Raw genomic sequence first — 17,513 nt, forward strand, 5'->3', positions numbered from 1 at the left:
ACATGGGGAGAACATGCAAACTCCACAATAATAATAATAATAATAATAATAATAATAATAATAATGTGAACAGCCAAACAAAAAATAGATGCCCTATGGGTGCATGTGGCTACTGCTTATAAATAAAATTGTTTTCTGATACAATGTCCATACAGTAAATATAGCATATGTACATGTTATCAATTATACTTGCCTCATTTCTTGCAAGCATCACCGAGCTGTAAGCAGCATCAGGGCTTTGTTCAAAATACAGTGCTGTGAACTCTATCTATTTTCAAAATAGTAAGGAAGCACTTGTTCATGAATTGTCTTAGAAGCATTATTTAGTACGAATGAGCACATTTTGTTTCACAAATATAAAGACTCTAAAATAAAAAATTAAATTAAAAAAATTTAAGCGAATAGCAGAAGTTTGACCAATTATAATTTTAACTTTTATTCTTAGTTTTCACATTTGTCAAAGATTATATCAGAAATTTATTTAAAAAATGTTATTCATTGAAAAACACAAGTCCTCATTACAACTCTTGTTAAATGGCTGGAATTCTTAGCCTAAATATCAGCCAAAAAAGCTAAAAACAAACAAACAAACTTACAAAACCTTTCATTTGACCTTTCTGAAGAACCACGCAAAAGCTGTGATAATCAAAAGGTAAATTTTCTTAAAATAAACACCACTTACTTGATCTCGAATCAGTAGCCTTGGTGAACCACGAGGTGAATTTCGTTTATCTTTTTATCTGCCGATTATCTTCCGATACTACAAAGTTATAACGAGGTTTCTCTTATTTCGTTTCTACTGTAGTTCTGAACTTTATCAAGAAATAGAAAGGGTAATCGAACTTGATCAGGATAAGTGCTAATTGGTTACGAAGTTTTGCTACTGTTACACTCATTCTTTCATTCTTATACACGTTCTTGTGTACCTCTGATAACGTGAGATCAACTGTTCATATCGTGAGATCATGATTCACCATTCTGGTGATTGTAATACTTATGCGTATACGCATTGCGCGATTGTTGCACTCATTCTTACAACATGATGATAACGCAAGATCAACTGTTCATATCGCGAGATCACGATTTGCCGTTCTGGTGATTGTTAGACTTAGCGCAATGCGTATGCACATATTGTTACACTCATTCTTACAACACGATGATAACGCAAGATCAGCTGTTCATATTGCAAGATCATTATTCGCCATTCTGGTGATTGTAATACTTATATGCATAGCACTATTGTTACACTCATTCTTACAATAGCTTCTTCTCCAGGGCTTCCACCAAAACAGCTTCTTCCCCAGGGCTGTAAAAGCTCTGCTGGAGGCCTGATCCGGACTTGGACTCACACTCTGCACCTTACTGTGTTTGGCTACATTGAATAATTACATACTACAATTTATACTGCTGCTTATATGCCAATATGCTGCTTTTTAAAAGGTTATCAGGGATGTGATTTGGGGCTGGTGAAATTATCTGAAAATTTTAGGCGGGGGTCTGGGGGCCGCAGGCCCCCAGCTGGTCCAGGGCAGCGCCCTGGTGGGGGGGACAAGGGGGGAAGCCCCCCGAAGCTCCTGGGTTTTGGGGTTTTCTGACTTAAAAATTGTACTAAAATGGCAAGCAAAACACACAAGAAAAAACTTATGATTAACAAATTCAAGCCAATTTAATGGTCAACATGCAACTCTGACACACACGCTCACTCTCTCTCTCACACACTCACTCACACACACTCTCTCACACACACACACACACTCTCACTCACACACTCTCACTCACACTCTCACTCTCACTCACTCTCACACACACACACACTCTCTCACACACACACTCTCACACACACACACTCTCACACACACACACTCTCACACTCTCACTCACTCTCACACACACACTCTCACTCACTCTCACACACACACTCTCACTCACTCTCACACACACACTCTCACTCACTCTCACACACACTCTCACACACACTCTCACACACACTCTCACACACACTCTCACTCACTCTCTCACTCACTCTCTCACTCACTCACTCTCTCTCTCACTCACTCTCTCACTCACTCACTCTCTCACTCACTCACTCTCTCACTCACTCTCTCTCTCACACACACTCTCACTCACTCTCTCACACACTCTCTCACACACACTCACACACACACTCACACACACACTCACACACACACTCACACACACACTCACACACACACTCACACTCACACACACACACACACACACACACACACTCTCTCACTCACTCACCCCCCCCAAAGAACCAGCGCGAGCAGGGCCCGCTAGCCCCGCGCCTTGGGACGTAATTCGCCCCGAGGCGAGCCGCGGCGCTCCGCTTAGGTTTCGTTTCTATCCCGGGCTCCAGCCCGACTTTGGACGCTCGTAGCTTGGGCAGGGGAGGTCCCAGCCGCCCCAAACCTGACAGCCAGAGACCTCTGCCCTCTCCCCAAAGAACGAAATCGCTGAACAAATGTCTCACAGTCTTATGTCCAACGTCTGTAGCAACCTCTTTCTCCAACCATTCCAAGCAGAACTTGTTTTTCACTATTCTGTCAATTTCTTTAACTCGATTTGCATCTTTACGCTCGATCACAGAGGCTGCCATCTTTCAACTCTTTGTTTGAAGCAAGCTTATGTACAGCTAACAAGCGCATTCATTGGTTGTTACAGAGCGATGGGCCAATCACGTACCTCGTTTCATCTCAATGACGTAATTGCGTAAATGACGTAATTACGTCAATGAGATGAAACGAGGTACGTGATTGGCCCATCGCTCTGTAACAACCAATGAACGCGCTCGCTTCAAACAAAGAGTTGAAAGATGGCAGCCTCCGTGATCGAGGCATAAAGATGCAAATCCGAGGCTGCCATCTTTCAAACAAAGTCGGAACGAATAGGATACGAATGTGGATTTGAGGGAAAAATCGGAAACATTTTTTTTTTCAAGTTTTGAGGTGAAAAAAGCGGAATTCCGCGAATTCGCGGAAAAATCACATCCCTGGGTTATGTATTTTATTTATTTATTTTATTGATATGCTGCTGTGATCTGAGCCCTTAAACAGTGTTTCGTTGTATATTAATATGCAATGACAATAAAGAATCTATCTACAACATGATGATAACGCGAGATCAACTGTTCATATCGCGAGATCACGATTTGCCGTTCTGGTGATTGTTAGACTTAGCGCAATGCGTATGCACATATTGTTACACTCATTCTTACAACACGATGATAACGCAAGATCAGCTGTTCATATTGCAAGATCATTATTCGCCATTCTGGTGATTGTAATACTTATATGCATAGCACTATTGTTACACTCATTCTTACAATAGCTTCTTCTCCAGGGCTTCCACCAAAAAAGCTTCTTCCCCAGGGCTGTAAAAGCTCTGCTGGAGGCCTGATCCGGACTTGGACTCACACTCTGCACCTTACTGTGTTTGGCTACATTGAATAATTACATACTGCAATTTATACTGCTGCTTATATGCCAATATGCTGCTTTTTAAAAGGTGATGTATATTATTTAATTTATTTTATTTTTATTTTATTAATATGCTGCTTTGATCTGAGCCCTTAAACAGTGTTTTGTTGAAGAAGAAAAGAAAGAAGAAACCTTTGTCACATGCACACTTCAAGCACAGTGAAATTCATCCTCTGCATTTAACCCATCTGAAGCAGTGAACACACGCACACACACTCAGAGCAGTGGGCAGCCACACTACAGCGCCTGGGGAGCAGCCAGGGGTCAGGTACCTTACTCAAGGACACGTTAACCTAACTGCATGTCTTTGGACTCTGGGGAAAACAGAGCACCTGGAGGAAACCCATGCAGACACGAGGAGAACATGCAAACTCCACACAGAAAGGCCCTCGCCGGCCACTGGATTCGAACCCGGAACCTTCTTGCTGTGAGGCGACCGTGCTAACCACTACACCACCGTGCCGCCCATATACACTGTTGTATAGTAATGTGCAATGACAATAAAGAATCCATCTACAACATGATGATAACGCGAAATCAACTGTTCATATTTGGAGATCATGATTTGCCGGTCTGGGGGGGGAAGGAAGGAAGGAAGGAAGGAAGGAAGACTTTATTCATCACACACTTGTGAAATTTCCTCTCTGCATTTAACCCATCTGAAGCAGTGAACACACACGCGCATACTAGGGCTGAACGATATATCGTTATCGTATCTATATCTAGATATGAACATTCAAGATATTAATATCGAAAAAGCAACAATATAGATTTCCCCTTCCCCCGCTCGCCCTGCATGTACAGCTCTGGCAGTCACAACAAACATAATTTTTACGATTGCCCTTGAATGCACCGCTAAGGCACGCCAACCACAAACCTTATTTCATGCTTGCTGTGGATCGACAGCTGAAGCCAACCAGTGACAAACATATGAGGGCGGGAGTGAGGGAGATGGAGACCGACGCGCACACACACTACAGACACAGTGGGGAAATTAGAAAGAAAGAAAGAAAGAAAGAAAGAAAGAAAGAAAGAAAGAAAGAAAGAAAGAAAGAAAGAAAGAAAGAAAGAAAGAAAGAAAGAAAGAAAGAAAGAAAGAAAGAAAGAAAGAAAGAAAGAAAGAAAGAAAGAAAGAAAGAAAGAAAGAAAGAAAGAAAGAAAGAAAGAAAGAAAGAAAGAAAGAAAGAAAGAAAGAAAGAAAGAAAGAAAGAAAGAAAGAAAGAAAGAAAGAAAGAAAGAAAGAAAGAAAGAAAGAAAGAAAGAAAGAAAGAAAGAAAGAAAGAAAGAAAGAAAGAAGTGCGGAAGATAATGTGGCCGGTGGCGGCGCAGAATCTGTCTTGGTGCCAAAACATAAATCATCCTCCATTATTTGGAGGTATTTTGGATTCAAAAAAGACGATGTTAACCAGAGTGAGGTGTTGCGCAGGTCGTGCTTAGCAAAAATTGTGACGAAGCAAGGTAGCACAACAAACATGTTTCACCACCTGAAACAACACCATCGCGTGCTGCACAAAGAGTGTATGACAATGAGAGAAACACCGGGGACTTCTCAGTCATCCCAAAACAAGCCACAGAAAAGTTTGATTGCTGATGCGTTCAGTAGCGTTACACCGTACGAGTCGACGTCCACCAGACATAAAGAAATTTCAGACGCTATAACATACCACATTGCAAAAGAAATGGTACCTGTGTACACAGTCTCGAAAGAGGGCTTTAAAAAATGGTTCGGACGCTGGACAAGCGTTATAAAATACCACCCCAGTAAAATGTTTGATTTGTAATTTATTTATTCGTAATTTATGTTAATGTTGATGACTGGCAGCGAGTTCTTAAAAATAAAACTGCACTTTCCACATTTTTTTGTATTATGATGTTTTTATTTTTCTGAAAAATGCTTGGTTTTCACCAAAGTCATATTGTATCGTATCGATATCGAGATATCTGGCATAAATGTCGAGATATGAAATTTTGTCCATATCATTCAGCCCTGGCGCGCACACACATACCCAGAGCTGTTAGCCAGGAGCAGTTAGGAGTTAGGTTGCCTCGCTCAAGGGCACCTCAATGCATGTCTTTGGACTGTGGGGGAAACCCACGCAGACACGAGGAGAACATGCAAGCTCCACACAGAAAGGCCCTTGCCGGCCACTGGGTTCGAACCCAGAACCTTCTTGCTGTGAGGCGACCGTGCTAACCACTACACCACTGATTGTAATGCTTATGCGTACACTACCGTTCAAAAGTTTGGGGTCACTTTAAAATGTCCTTATTTTTGAAAGAAAAGCACTGTTCTTTTCAATGAAGATCACTTTAAACTAATCAGAAATGCACTCTATACATTGCTAATGTGCTAAATGACTATTCTAGCTGCAAATGTCTGGTTTTTGGTGCAATATCTCCATAGGTGTATAGAGGCCCATTTCCAGCAACTCTCACTCCAGTGTTCTAATGGTACAATGTGTTTGCTCATTGCCTCAGAAGGCTAATGGATGATTAGAAAACCCTTGTACAATCATGTTAGCACAGCTGAAAACAGTTTAGCTCTTTAGAGAAGCTATAAAACTGACCTTCCTTTGAGCAGATTGAGTTTCTGGAGCATCACATTTGTGGGGTCGATTAAATGCTCAAAATGGCCAGAAAAAGGTCTTGACTATATTTTCTATTCATTTTACAACTTATGGTGGTAAATAAAAGTGTGACTTTTCATGGAAAACACAAAATTGTCTGGGCGACCCCAAACTTTTGAACGGTAGTGTATGTGCAGTGCATGATTGTTACACTCTTATGACATAGTGGCTAGAGCTAGGGCGTAATTTTGGGTAGGGATGCTAGGGACGTGTCCCTACCAATATTCAGCCGCTACTGTGTAATCACGATTAATAAAACCGATGTCCTAACCTGAGCAATGATTATATGGCACACAAAGGGTTAAATGTATGACACTGCTAATAATCCCCCCTCTAACGTAGATATATATTCTCTGATTAGCTACCTGTTTCTCGCTAACTTACATGGTTGGCTATCCCAGCTGTCACTCCATCTGCTGTAAAAGCAGCACACTTCCCACAGCAGCCGTGACTATCCGCCCATCAACCCCCCGTATCTCACATGTACACACCTGACCTACCCCACGCACCCCCAACTCTCCGTCAGCCTACAAATTGAGCTGGACTTCGATGTCCATGCATGCTTGCCCTACGACTCGCATGCTGACTTGAGTATCATGGATGACGGCCCCCCCCCAAGAAACGAGACATTTGTTCATTCTTCTTCAAAGTCAAGAATGTAAGTGCAGGGTTTCCGTCGAGCTTTAAAAACTCAAAATCTGCGTTAGATCTGCATGACATGAAATTATGATTGCTAATGAAAAAAAAAAACACCTTTCGGAAGCTCTGCCTTGGATCACTTTTGTGTCCCCACCAATGCATACATGTCAACCTATACAGAATGTCCGTATTTTATACGGATTTGATTCAATAAACGTAGCATACGGGCGTACAAATAAAGTTATATGGATTCTTTAAAAAAACTTCAATATTTATTTAGAGCTATAATCAATTCCCACGATGATAAAAGAATGCATAACATTTACAAACGTACTGTACACCACAGACAGCCAGTAAAGAGTCTTATGAAATTGCACGTTATCTTGTGGTAGCGAGACTTCGTTCCATTTTTGATCATGCGCGCACCGCATTGCGAGAATCCCGCCAACCGGGAAGTAACATTTTGTTTGAAAAGCGTATTTCCACCTGAGCGACTTTCACTAGTGACGGAAAAGATTCTGAATGGGCACTCCGGCAAGATCAACACAGACACTTGCTGTGACATGCAGCCTCGTGAGGTATTGGTGCAGACTGCTAAAAAAAAGCTGTCATGGAGTACAATTCAGAACATTAGAGTGACACTTTGTGTTTTTGTCAAACATTGGAGCTTTGTATTCATTCTTAAGGTTTATTGTTATTACCGTATTTTCCGGACTATACGTCGCTCCGGAGTTTAAGTCGCATAAGCCAAAAAATGCATTATGAAGACGAAAAAAACATATATACGTCGCACCGGACTACAAGTCGCACTTTTTTGAAGGGTTATTCTATCCATAGAATCTGTGATTCTATCTGATAAGCAGCGCGTGGTTACTGCGCGACTGCATTGTTTATTTAATAAACGAACAGCTGAGCAGTGATAACGCGCCCTTTGCCCTGTAAGTAGCCTAGTCTGATTATTTTAAATATCTACTACTATCTTTAATACTATCACAATCATTATTACTAATAGCCTATATTATTATTATAACTAATATTAGTAGCCTATTACTAATCGTTACTATCGTTATTACTCGTGGTGAAAAAAAACAAACATATATACGTCGCACCGGAGTATAAGTCGCATGGCCAGCCGAACCATGAAAAAACGTGCGACTTATAGTCCGAAAAATACGGTAATATTGAATAAAAATTAACTTGGATATATCATTGTTAATTATCATTCAAATTTTAGGTAAATTATTTTAATTTGCATCTTATAAGGATTTTATAAGGGAAATACGGATTTTGGAGGTTGGTTATACAGGTTTGATTGACCAAAGGTTGACATGCCAATGTCAAAATCAAAGTTACTCCCTTGGGCTAGAGTAGCCACAAAAATCGGATCTGAGCAACAACTATGGGTGTTTTCACACTTGGTCCCTTTCAGCCATCTAACCGAACTCAGATCGATGACTCAGCATTTTTTGCGCATATGTGAACACTCCAACCGTACCCAGACCCCTTTAAAGCGAACCGAACTGAGACCACCTCAGGAGGTGGTCTCAGTACGGTTCACTAAAAATCAACGGTACGGTTCGCCTAATCTGTGCATTGTGAACAAAAAGCGCACCGGGTTCACCTCGCCTTTTTCACTGTAGTTTAACCTTCTTCGTTTGCTGTAGTTGGTCACGTGACTGTAGCAGGGAAACTCAACTTCCTTTTGGAACTTACCACAGCCGCTTTACAGTTCTCTGAACTTACTGACTGACGAGTCGGCCACAATAATATAACTATATTATAAATAAATAAATAAACTTATTAATAAATATATAAATATATATAAATATATAATATAATAAATTTATTTTCCTTAATCCGCACTATTTTGATCAAAGAATACAGCAGGGCAAGCATGGCAGCAGACATTTTGATTCAAGAGAAAATTACCCAGAATTCCGTGCACTGGGGGTCTGAGGGCTCTAGAGCAGCGGTCCCCAACCTTTTTTGCGGCACGGACCAGTTTGATGTCAGACAATATTTTCACGGACCAGCCTTTAAGGTGTGGTGGATAAACTGTGGTATTTTCTAAATATAGTAATAAACGTGAATCCACTGTGTACTCGTATGCAACTTTATTAGCAGCATCCTCGTAACATCGCGTCAGCAACATAACATGAGTAATGTCCTCTCTCCAACATTCTTGGTCGCTGAGATAAGCGTCTTGACATGCGTCAAGAGCAGAGCATGTGAGCGGAGCGGACGAATTTTGAAAAGAGCGCCGAGCGGGATTTTTTTTTTTCAAGGATGGGAAGGATGGAGCGAGGCAATGGCCCGCTCCAGTTTCGCCCCGTTACCGCTCACATCACGAGTCTGAAGCATGCCCAACGTGGCTCAGAATGAACGACAGCGGTGTTTGTTTGCCACCTGCGCTCCGCCTGCTCATGATGCGTTTAGAGGCGGCTCGGAAAAACGCGTTTCCACGTGTTAAAAATTAATTAAGTGGTTGTAATGGCTGTAAAAAGTGCGGGGGACAGAGGGCAGAGATACGGGAAGTGCTCCGCGTCCGCTACGCGCATGCGTGCACATATTTTTTGAGCGAGCGTGGAGTGGAGCGGGATGCAATCTTGGTGGAGCGGTAACGGGCGAAGCGGCATGGTGCGACATTGAGCGGGGAGCGAGCGGAGCGACCACCTCCGTGAGCAAGGACCGAAATTCTCGCCGCTCCACTCCGCTCACATGCTCTGGTCAAGCGTGAGTTATAGACGGATGTAACGGAGAGAATCCGGTCATTTTTCAAAATCAAACATCGTTCAGACTCAGATAATGAATGAGACGGAAATAGTGCAGGTTATTTATTCTTTCTGTGTGGCCCGGTACCAAATGGCCCGGGGGTTGGGGGCCGCTGCTCTAGAGGATCTGGTGTGAACAGAAAGAGGACTGAGGCCCCATCAAAGCTTAACTGGACCAGAAAGAGAACCCAGTCCTCTTTGTAATAAATTCACAGTGTGAACACAAAAAGAACTGAGTTCTTTTTCTGTTGGTCCACTTTTTGGTCCACTTAAAGAGGACCGAGTCTGGTTCCTTTAAAGGGGACCAGGTGTGAAAACACCCTTAAAGAAGACTGAGTCTGGTTCCTTTAAAGGGGATCAGGTGTGAAAACACCCTATGACTTGCAGTGTGAACGCAATCTATACCAGGATTTGTGTAAAGCTCTTGTGCTTTGCTGTATTACTCTATTATCTGTTGGTACAACTAAAAGTGACACTGTTCCTGTGGAAACTTTCTGCACGCAAGCCTGCTCTCCAAACGCATCTCAGTGATCTCTGAAAGTCCATGCAACATCTCTGAGAGTTTATGCACACACCAGACCAGTGTGACCTGGTTAATCCCATGTTAGTTCAAGCACTTCCCTGGAAATCAAGTTTCAGCGACGGTCCATCCATAGTTGATAGGATGCTCTATATGATCACTCCGTTTCCATCAGGGTGTCGTGTTTGGGAGAATGACTCACGCGTGTGAGCCGTGGATCTTACACAAAGTATGAGCGAGGCGATTATAATTGACTTGGCAATCAGCAACTTTGAGCAACACGAACCCGCACAAAACACAGAGGAAGTGCCATGACAATCGCAATACCGACTGCGCCGCTTCACACTTACACAGCGGTGCCTTTAAAACGCACCACACGGATGCGGCATGTTTTCAGAGCAAACATACCGAAAGTAATTCTACACAACATAGTTATTTTGCTAAATCAACAAAAAAATAAAGCACGTCTCCCCCACCCACACAACATATCATACGATTTGAATCATCCGGAAGTTCTGAAAAGAGTAGATCTGATAAATAAGTTGTCCAGACAACCTCTGGGAAATGTTACAACTAATTACTTTCCATAAGCGCTCCAGATATATTTGATTTAGCTCAATTTACCTCTCTTTTCTCTTTAGACTGGCAGGTCAGAGACGGCGGCCATGACAGTTCCATCCGGGTAACACTGGGCTGCCTCACTCTGCTGCTCTGTGTGTGTGAGAGAGAGGAGTGAAGCAGGAACTCAGAGCGGAGGGATAGAGCAGCTCACTACCTGAAAGTCTCATTAGCTTGTCCTTTTTTTTTTTTTAAACTACTACCTTGTTGTTCGTTCATATCCAGGAAAGAACCTTTAAAACGTCATCTATCTTGTTACTAAACCTAACCGAGGCTCTAAACAGTATATCAACACTATGTTGTTGTATTGGTGTTTATAACAACAGTATAAGCCAGCCCTCATTTACTGAAGAGCTTTCTCACACTGGTAGACTTCAGAGACAGAGACGCCATGTCTGTTCCTCCTAGCCCGCCATTTTCTTTAAATGTTGACCACATAATGCTCATGTAATCCATCCAGAGTAGACTATTCAGCTTGTTCATAATCAACTGAGATGCAGGAGTCTGTACAAAACAAATACATGGTCCATGAGTACTGCGAGACATTTTTCATAAATCCGGTTAGACGCTCTTTTCAATTTTCTTTAAACATTTATTATCACTTTTACAGCGCTATTGATTATGTGAATATGATTGGTCATACTACACCAATACGGTGGTGTAGTGGTTAGCGCTGTCGCCTCACAGCAAGAAGGTCCGGGTTCGAGCTCCGTGGCCGGCGAGGGCCTTTCTGTGCAGAGTTTGCATGTTCTCCCCGTGTCCGCGTGGGTTTCCTCCGGGTACTCCAGTTTCCCCCACAGTCCAAAGACATGCAGATGACTCTAAATTGACCGTAGGTGTGAATGTGAGTGTGAATGGTTGTCTGTGTCTACTGTATGTGTCGGCCCTGTGATGACCTGGCGACTTGTCCAGGGTGTACCCTGCCTTTCGCCCGTAGTCAGCTGGGATAGGCTCCAGCTTGCCTGCGACCCTGTAGAAGGATAAAGCGGCTAGAGATAATGAGATGAGATGAGAGACGTAGGTGATTAGAGGAAATCGTGAATGCTGATTGACTGATTTGGACTATTTCTCGATAATCACCTAGAGCGACTCGGCAACATCGCTACCGATCGCTTTGTCACCGTAAATGAAGAAGAGTTACAAATTATGAAAGAAAATGTTGTTCCGAAAAGCACTAAAGATCAGGGATGTAGCTGGGGGGGGGGGTCCTGGGGTGCCAGTGACACCCCCCCCCCCCTTTGTAGGACCATACATTTTTTCAATAGCCACATAAGAATATTAGAAAAGCGCCCACTGTAATTTTTCTAACATTTTTTTTTTAAACTAGATTGTAACCTTGTATGGACTTCCTGTGGTTTGGGCACGAAAACCCAGTTCAACACGATCGCACTAGAAAGCATGGTCAAGCTGCCAGTGTAGCTGCAGTCTTTTTAGTTGTGAATTACGAGTATTTCCTCTTGTGTTAATAATTCGCCATGTCAAAACAAGTGAAAATTTCCTCCTTCTTTGGACGTGAAGAGAGGTAAGCAATTGATTAAATTTTTTTTCCATCAAAGTTGCATTTTGTGGTTTCGAAGCTAAGTATTAGTGTGCCGTTTCTAGAACGCAACATCAAGAAAATGTGGAAGAAACAGCAATAATGGAAGAGCCGGTTTCTAAGCTACCTAAAACTAGCAATGGTAATTATTTTTTGTTACATAATGTACTCAGGCTGCCAGTCAGTGTGTGACCCCCCCCCTTGAAAAATCTTAGCTACGCCCCTGAAGATGCTACGAAGTTTGGTCTAAAACTATTCAAAGGTAAGGTGGAGTTGTGATTTAATTTATCCATTTCAAAACAAAGTATTTTATGTGAGTCGGCATAGATAAGTGAAACAAGTCTGCACCGTGCCGTTATTACATTTTCATGCCATATTTGAAGTTTGAAATAAATGATTTTTTAAGACAATATTTTTACTTTTTTGAAATAATCACCTATTTATAGTAAAACAATTATCCACCTCAGGCTCAGTGAATATCGATGAATAATAATCTCGACTTTGTCTCGGTTATTATTTATTTAAATAATATTGGCTGGCTTTTTTTTGTGGTAGATCAGATATATTCCATTCAGCTAGCATGATAATGAACTCATCTTCGACTCATTCAATATCATGCTAGCTGAATGAAATACATCTGATATACCATGAATAAAAGCCAGCCAATATTATTATTATTATTATTATTATTATACATACACATTTGATGGTACAATTATAGATTTGTTTACAAATTATCACAGTCACTCACTAGCACAGAAGTTTTACATGTAATATGTATCTTATGGCATTTTCGATTCACTGTGACAGTTTACTGCGGGCGCTGCCGGCAAACAAAGAAAGTTTCCTGCTGCGCATGTGCAGAACCATTTCTCGTTGAATATTTGCATCAGCTCTGACGTGTGATGTCATGTTGTCTTGACAACCATGCAATAGCGTAAACAATACTGAACGCTCATTCTCCATTGGGTAGAGTGATGTAATACACGTAGGATAAGCGATATGCTAACAATATTGCATGCTATCAAATCAAATGAATGAAACCCACTTGAAGGGAGTAGAACACGTTTTTATTCCATCAAAAAAGTGTCCTGTATGTATTATAATTCTTGATCTTCACTTCATCTTCTGCAAATAATTGCTAAATAACAACAGCTCATACAATAGCACAAGCTGTAATTCATATTAAAGCCAGGGTAGGTAATATTTTTAGAAACAATTTTTTGGTTATATTTCTTGAAATGCTCTTTAAATTCAGACAGCAACAAATAAATCAAATGCTCGGACAATAAAAAGAAAAAAAACAGTCAACCATTGTAGTCACAGGGCTGTAAAAAGCCCATCCAATTATTTAATTCAGTCCAAATGAAATGATTGAATGGCCTACCTGCCTTTCTACCTGCCTGTGCACACATTGTGCATGACTGGAGTTTTCCACAAGGCTAAGCAGACAGATCGAAGACATAATTCTAAAACTAGCAAGCTAGCTGACAGCTGTAAGTACGAACAATTGCCATGTTCGTTGTTTACATTCATTACGATAATGTTAGGTGTTTTCTTACATGAGAATGAGACATGAAGTAGTTGGATATGACAAAAGATGTGCTACACTACCACCACAACCCCCCCCCCCCCCCCACACACACACACACACACACACTAAGGTGCATCAGTTGCCCCCTAAAAATGAAAAGTTCCTCCAATCATGATGCATTTTTGTTTTTATGTTCCTTTTGGTAAGAAAACACACTGGGTGAAATATTTTGACAAAATTCAAAAGTTTAAAGGAACAGTCCACCGTATTTCCATAATGAAATATGCTCTTATAGGAATTGAGACGAGCTGCTCCGTACCTATCCGAGCTTTGCGCGACCTCCCAGTCAGTCAGACGCGCTGTCACTCCTGTTAGCAATGTAGCTAGGCTCAGTATGGCCAATGGTATTTTTTGGGGCTGTAGTTAGATGCGACCAAACTCTTCCGCGTTTTTCCTGTTTACATAGGTTTATATGACCCGTGATATGAAACAAGTTCAGTTACACAAATTGAAACGTAGCGATTTTCTATGCTATGGAAAGTCCGCACTATAATGACAGGCGTACTAACACCTTCTGCGCGCTTCGGCAGCGCATTGATACGGAGCTCAGATATCAATGTGCTGCCGAAGCGCGCAGAAGGTGTTAGTACGCCTGTCATTATAGAGATCTTGCAGTCACGTGGCCGGAAAGTACACAGCCACCATCTTGTCGGTCAACAGTACAGCTGAATACTGCTGCACTCATGTACAGAATGGATCAATTTCAACCGACGGACTACACGGCTCATTTTTCTAATGAACAGATAACTAGATATATGTCTAAAATAAACGACCTACAGATTAGTGACCCTTATGGCTTTCCGGACAGAGTTTTTACGACCGTGTCAGTGGATGTTGAACTGCCAGAGGTGGAATACCCGGACGTGTATAATTACCTCATTAACCTTGCTGTTCAGTGGTGAAGCACTGCGTGCTTATAAATCTCTGGACAGTTATCTTTACAGAAATTCAGGATTTGTCAGCGACTCAGATGTGGCATCTTGTAAACAAGAAAATGATCCTCACTGGATGGGTAAGTCACTTAAGTATTGAGTATAGCACTGACCAGCCGATTATAGAATAGAATAAGGTAATTCCAAATCGTCCGTCTTGTTTACCTGGCGTTGGAGAGGTAGAGGCTTAGCAGTGGAGATTTGAGTGGCTGTTTTCTGAGCTTAGTCAACTCTGACTCGCTTTTGCTTCCTCTCCCGGTGCCGCCTCCTTAGCTTTGCTTCCAATAACAATCCACGGAGACCCCGCTGGTCTCGCTATCTCGTCCGGAATGTTTTTTTTTTCTCTCTCGTCCGGAATGTTGTGCATGCGATGGAAATCGCTACAAACCGTCATTTTCTGCTGGAAACCAATGTCCAGTAAGTCCATATGGTTGTAGTGGATATTGAAGTCTGGTACAGACGAACAACACGCAAAAATACACACAAAAAACATAAAAAACGTGCACAGGTAGGGAGAGCTTGCAGCCGTTGTAGTAGAATTGTATATAGTAGGTTTTTCCAGAAGAAAAGGTAGAAGTAGAAGGCGGAAATATGGCGTTTGACCGACAAGATGGCGTCTGTCACAATCTGGATCGGCTGTGACGTCACATGCAAGTGCTCCATAGTGCGGACTTTCCATAGCATAGAAAATCGCTACGTTTCAATTTGTGTAACTGAACTTGTTTCATATCACTGGTCATATAAACCTATGTAAACAGGAAAAACGTAGAAGAGTTTGGTCGCATCTAACTACAGCCCCAAAAAATACCGTTGGCCATACTGAGCCTAGCTACATTGCTAACAGGAGTGACAGCGCGTCTGACTGCGTCTGACTGACTGAGAGGTCGCGCAAAGCTCGGATAGGTACGGAGCAGCTCGTCTCAATTCAGATAAGAGCATATTTCATTATGGAAATACAGTGGACTGTTCCTTTAATGGTGGCACCAGGAGCTCAAAGTTATGGAAAAAGCTGCTATTTTATGACTTTTATGACAAAATTTCGATCACTTTTCATGAAACATTATGGCACCTTATAGAGTATACCAAATATCTTAGATACACATTTTTAGTACATATTCTAAATATATTATCAAGCACAGTTTGAGTTTTAGCTGTTCATTGAATCATTGTTCAACTACTTTTAAACAATACAAATGTATTATGAATCACATTAATGCTTCTCAATCCCTTGCAAAGGTTCTTAACGTGATCTCTGGGTCACAAGAAATCAATAAATGGAGTCCAACATTGTGATTCAAACCTTACGCAAAAACATAAAATAAGCGTTTTTTGGCAAAAAAAATGAACCTCATGGTCCCACCATTAGACTTTTGAATATGGTCAAAAAATTTTACAGGATGTCTTTATTGGTGAAAAGGAACACCCAAACAAAAATGCATCAGATTTTATGAAAGTGAGGGCAACTGATGCACCCTACCCCCCACGTCTCTTTTATGGACTCGTCCTCCAACAGTAATCAGGCAGTGCACATTCATCTGTTTGGGAGGAGTGGCTTTGGAAGGAGGGTCAGTGAGAGGGGGTGGGATTTTTCAGTTGGATACTTTCAAAATCTAGCTAACTCTTGCTGGTTTCTCCAAATTTACCTACCCTAGCTTTAATTTGCTAGTACTAATACGTTATCATTTCTCTGTATATCTTTTATTTAACATTTATGGAAGGAGTCTCCAGTGTCAGCACATTGTAATGGTTTATAAGTTTCCTACCACAGGACTGTCTTCAGGACTGTCTTCAGGACAGAGAACTTTTCGCTTTCCGGTTTCTCAGTAACATGAAAATTGAATGACATTATTAAAGGGGGACAGTGAGGAAAAGACTCTTTATAGCTGCTATAACATGTAGGATAACAGGAACTTCTTGCCCATAGGTGTGAATGTGCGCATGTGTGTGTGAGAATGGTTGTTTCCCAAGCCCAGAAATGGGAGGGTTGCAGCAGGAAGGGCATCTGGTGTAACACTATGCTCCAATTAATATGACATGGATCAGTAGAGTCCACATGGACCCTGACCTGGCAATAGTGCTGGACAAGGAGGAGGAAGAAGAGGAAGAAGTGTGTCCCTCTGTCTTTTTTTTAACAAAACAAAGTATATAGCCATTGTTAAAGGATATGTTAATAACTTTATTCAACCATTGAACAGTCTGATGTGTCAGTAATAGTGGCACGTGGCAGAGTTATGCACCATGATAAGTAAAAGTTCTGACACTTCTGCACTTATCTCAAATGTTGGGGACACATTTCATCTTATGTAATTGGTAGCATGATTGATAAGAACAGGATAAAGCAGCTAGAGATGATGAGATGAGATTGATAACTTTTGTTGTACCTTGTTTAGAGGTTGTGAAAACTCACTATGTCACAAAGTGTTAGGATGGTTGGAGGTATGGTGAAGTTCGGATCCAAAAGCAGAACACAGACAGTAATCCAATAAATAAGATGACTTAATGCAGGGAAGAAAGGGCGTAGCAAAAGGTAAACAAACAAGGCAAAAAACAAATGGCAAAAATAGTCCAGGCAAAATGAGAAACAACTTGACAAAAACATGAGACAGGCAAAGACAAAAACACGAGCGTAAAAAACCCTGAACAAGAAAAGAACTAGAGACCAGAGGTTTAAGCTGAGATACATGAAAGGTAGGGTGAACACATCGCATGGTGAGTGGTAATGCCAGTCTAACAGAACTTGGGTTGATTACCTTCTTGATGAGGAAAGGTCCAAGG

The 17,513-nt window shown here is 41.5% G+C and overlaps 1 protein-coding gene across 1 annotated transcript in view; it reads right to left on the minus strand.

Moving 5' to 3' along the window:
• Positions 1–10,770, minus strand: part of si:ch211-214e3.5 (zinc finger protein 518A) — a 28,072-nt gene extending 17,302 nt beyond the window's left edge. Inside the window, exon 1 of the mRNA XM_060939916.1 lies at positions 10,682–10,770. The gene's annotated coding sequence lies outside the window, so the exon portion shown is untranslated. The remainder of the gene's footprint in view (positions 1–10,681) is intronic.
• Between the last annotated feature and the right edge of the window lie 6,743 nt (positions 10,771–17,513).

Source organism: Neoarius graeffei, chromosome 14 (assembly GCF_027579695.1).
Source record: "Neoarius graeffei isolate fNeoGra1 chromosome 14, fNeoGra1.pri, whole genome shotgun sequence".
NCBI classification, from domain to species: domain Eukaryota; kingdom Metazoa; phylum Chordata; class Actinopteri; order Siluriformes; family Ariidae; genus Neoarius; species Neoarius graeffei.